Source organism: Myotis brandtii, unplaced genomic scaffold (assembly GCF_000412655.1).
Source record: "Myotis brandtii unplaced genomic scaffold, ASM41265v1 scaffold64, whole genome shotgun sequence".
In the NCBI taxonomy this organism is placed as follows: domain Eukaryota; kingdom Metazoa; phylum Chordata; class Mammalia; order Chiroptera; family Vespertilionidae; genus Myotis; species Myotis brandtii.
In genome coordinates this window covers 3,591,678-3,595,932 of record NW_005370460.1, presented here as the reverse complement: position 1 = coordinate 3,595,932, position 4,255 = coordinate 3,591,678, and the positions used below count along the sequence as shown (strand labels likewise).

The window sequence follows — 4,255 nt, the reverse complement described above, 5'->3', positions numbered from 1 at the left end:
CCGCCTCTCCAGGGTCCCACCCACCGCTCCCCCCATTGTCTCCTCGTCGCGGGTCTTTGCCCGGGGGTCCCGCCCCTGCGTCCGCTCTTCCCGGTTTCTGTGAGCCTCACCCACGGGAACCGCAGTTTAGTGACAAAGTCAGTAAGGGCGGCGGGGGGACTCGTTTCAATGGCCCTGACACACCTCCCCCTGCCCGGTCCCCACGCCCGGCCTGGATATGTCTGAGCTGTGCCTCCGGGACCTCTGGTTCCAGCAGTCTCCATCTTGCCTCCCCTCCCCTGGGGAACCCCTTGGGCTGCAGGAGCGGCGAGAACCGGGAGCTCCCCTACCGCCTGGGACACAAAGGAGGGCGCTTCCTGTTTGCTTTGCTTTCGCCAACAAAACGTCACCGGGTTTGTCAACAAAAACGGGGATGAGGGCGTTCCCACCCGGACCCCCCGGTGCGCGCGGCCCCGCTGAGCGGGGTCACCTTGGCCCAGGAAGGGGCCGCGCGCGTCGGCTGCCCAGTAAAGACTGGACAGTGTTGGGAGGGTCCCCGGAACCGCTGACCAAGGGAAAGCGGGGGGCAGAGAGGAGAGAGATGCGGTGAAACCGGGGGCGGCGGGGAGCGTGAGGGAGGAAACACGGTTAGACGAGATTGGAGGAACAGGTCGGAAAAGCGACGGCAGAACTTGGGCAGAGCCCCCCTTCCCCCCGTGGAGGCAGCAGGTGGTCCCGCAGAGGCGTCCGCTCAGTAGTGGCCGGCGGACGAACATGCATCCGGAGCAAATGTTTCCACGATGAGGAACACCAGGCCGTCAGGAGGTAGGACGTGCCTGTTGAACGAACAGGTGAGCGTTACCGAGCTCGTCTGCAGCGGCTGCAAAGAGAGAAGGCCACGCGAGGTGGCTGTCACCGCGCTGTCCTCGCATGCAGTTTCTCACCCGTCTGTCAAGGGAGTAAATGGAAAAAACAAAAACAAAACCCCTGACTTCCAACCATGACTGTGCGCCCCAGGATCATTCAGCAGCCCTCCTCCTTTCAGCACCTCCTCCTCCATCCTGGAAACTCCTCTCCAGCTGGAGCAGTGGAGGCAACACGGTGGCTTGGGAGGGAGGCTTCCAAGAAGGTCAGAAGGGTCCTTGGTAAAGGGCTGCTGCCTCTGAAAGGAATGGGCTCCTTGGGGGAGAGCCCCCCACCCCCCCAAGAATCAGCAATAAGGACAGTCACATGCAGAGGCCTTTGGCTGATGGTTGCCTGTGCCCTGGCCCCTGGGTCCCCCTGGGTTCCTGCTCCCTACAGTCCACACTAAGAAGGAGTCTACCTTGGGGACCCTCAGGGCGTTTGCTTTCTCTTCCTAGGGTTGAGATAAGGGGCACTCGGGATCATCTGGTGTTGACGAGTATATCTGAGCAGGGTTTTCTAGAGCTGGGACTAGCGGGAGACAGTAGGAAGACGGTGACCGGCACCAAAGTTCCCAATAGATCTTTGTGACTGTGGCGGAACCCTCCTCACCCTCTGCATTCTCACTGGCATTCCCTCCCTCCATGTGTTTTGAGACCTGTTGACAGAGGACAGTTGGAAATCTGTGGTCCGTGGGCGAGGATACCCAGGTTCCTGGAACACAGAATTTTACGGTTAAGGGATAAATATCAGATAGAGTTAAAGGTGAATTCCAGACCACAGGGAGAAAGGTTTGCCTGAGCTAAACCAGTTTCATTGATATTTCTATGGAAAGAACATCTTAGTTCAGGAGAAGGGTTGCATGTTTATTACACATTTTTGAGAATCTGAAAGAGTCTTACTGGCTCTGATGTCTCTGGGCACAGAGGCACCGTTGGGTACCCGGAGTAATGGGGACCTTGGGAGGTGTTCATTGTTATGGGGGATATGGCACCAGGCTTCTTTGTTCGCTGTGACTGGAGACCCTGTCTGCCCTGCCCTGCAACCATCTCTGTACCACCTCCCCTCACTGGGGACGGATGCCTCCTGCAGGGGCCACAGGCATTCCCCTGACCAGAGAGAGGTTTCTCACCGCCAGTCAGGCAGTTGGTATCTTGAGTTTTGTTCCTGTCGGTCTTCCTGCATCTCTGTTGTGAGGGGCAAATGAGATCCTCTCGGGAGCCTGCAGAGTAAAAGGCAAACGCTTTTTCAATCACTAGAGAGAAGTTGGAGGAAGAAAAAGAAAACCCCAAAAGATGGTAATAAACTCTAGCAAGTTCAAGTGGGAAAGGAGAGCATAGAGCCCTCTCAGTAACTACAGAGACTGGGGTTCTCAGAAATCTGAAGTTTTCATTATTTCACGTAAGTTATATTTTGTAGTTTCCTCATTCTGGGGAAATATAAACTTCTTAAGTTTTCGGGGCACGTTTGTTAGGTTTGAGGAGTAAACTGTTCGGGCATCTAGAACTGATTAACAGTTTAAAGTGTATTATCCTCTTTGCCTTGAGCTCTAATAAGAAGGAAAGAGTAGGAGGGGAAGTAGAGGACAGTTTCAAATAAAACTGGGGCAGGGCTGAACGTTAGAGCTCCACACAGTGATTTACTGGTGTCAAACCACAGGGAGAAAGCTGACAATTCAGTGTCTGGCACGAAGAGCTTCTCAGTGTTTGTTGAATAAACGAGCTAGGGAACAAATGAATAAGCTGACGAATGGCATATGAAATAAAATAAATGAATAGGTCTATTTAGATTAGTCACCCTATTTATTGTTTCCTATCTGGTTACTTATTTGCTAGAGTGACACTTCATAATTACTGATTGTCCAAGTACCAACATTTACATTGTTAGTGAATTTGAAACAAATTACAGTCATTTGGCAATTATTCATTGAGTGCTGGCTTTGCTAGCATAAACCTCAATACTATTTAAAAATTTTAAATGCAATAAATAAGCCATGCCCTTAAAGATATTGGGACAATTGGGCACCAATTATAACCAATTATAAAATTGGTCGCCAATTATATAATTCACTGTTGGTGTTGGAGTCTTGGCCTCCAGCAAATTGTGATGAAAGGAGACATATACAGTTGGTTTTAATATGTTAAAGTATCTTTTTTTCTGAAAAGGTAAGAGTTTGGGGATTTATGCAAAAGGAAAAAGATTTTCCAGCTGAAGACAACAGTTTGAGTAAAAACAGAGATGGGAATTCACAAGGCTGGAAAGATGGTGCTTTGAACACTAGGATAACATGCAGGCTAGAAACCGACAATTTTACTGTTATTGGAAACTGCAACAACCAGAACTCAGTAAAGTAGAGCCTGGAATCTGGCTGCCACAGGCATTGCCACACACTCATGCACTTTGTTAGTCACGAATATACACAGAATTCTGGTTTTTTAAATAAGAGGTAAATATTACACCAGCAACGACACTTTTCTTTTGTGTCACTGATTTGCAAATATCAAAAGGGAAAATAAAATAGAAAACTGACCATAGAATTTTAAGAACTGAAGATAAACACCATTATAAAAATAACCGCTTGGGGGCGCGGGACCAAGTAGCTTCACATTCCTTTGTCATGGCGGCGACAGCGCAGCACACCGGCTCGTTGGTCTAGGGGTATGATTCTCGCTTAGGGTGCGAGAGGTCCCGGGTTCAAATCCCGGACGAGCCCACTTTTCTTTCCTTAAAAAATTTAAAATTTCTAAATAAATACATCTTATAAACACGTATTGTTGCAAAACACGAAGATGAAACTTCCTGAACCGAGGGCGCACTCTACATTTAAATACCATTAAAAGATGTAACATGAAAACACTACAGACGCGGCGGTTCCGGAGCGCAGCGTGCGACCTGGGTTGCCTGCAGGTGGGTGAGCCTTACCCTTGCCCAAGCCGGGCACGTCCACCGCCCGCGGGGCTGGGCGAGGAGCTTGGCCCGCCCTCACCTGGGACCTGCTAACTCAGGCGCCCTCTGCTCCGGTTAGGAGGGGTTGGGGTGCCCCCCGGATTCTGCACGAGGCGTCTCTTTTGCAAGCACGTGTGTTTTGAAGGGTTATAAGCAATTGCCATGCCTCACTCTCGGACGCACGGCAATCATATATTTGTACGAATCGACCCCATTCGCTGCCCTGCTTCGCACGACTAAGGCGATCAACGTTCGAGCTCTAGGCTGGAGTTGTTGAATATAAACCGCTAAATGGCCTGAGTGAAAAAGAAAAAGCTTTTAATTTATAGGTTTAAGAAAAAGCTCAGAGCCTGGGCTCGTCCGGGATTTGAACCCGGGACCTCTCGCACCCGAAGCGAGAATCATACCCCTAGACCAACGAGCCGCT

General features: G+C 50.5%; 2 non-coding genes across 2 annotated transcripts; one reads left to right on the top strand and one right to left on the bottom strand.

Annotated features, from left to right (window-relative positions):
- Window positions 1-3,523: 3,523 nt before the first annotated feature.
- TRNAP-AGG lies at window positions 3,524-3,595 on the top strand. The gene has a single exon. It is a non-coding gene; the product is annotated as a tRNA-Pro (tRNA).
- A 585-nt stretch (window positions 3,596-4,180) lies between these two features.
- TRNAP-CGG lies at window positions 4,181-4,252 on the bottom strand. Its single transcript has one exon. It is a non-coding gene; the product is annotated as a tRNA-Pro (tRNA).
- Window positions 4,253-4,255: the final 3 nt, after the last annotated feature.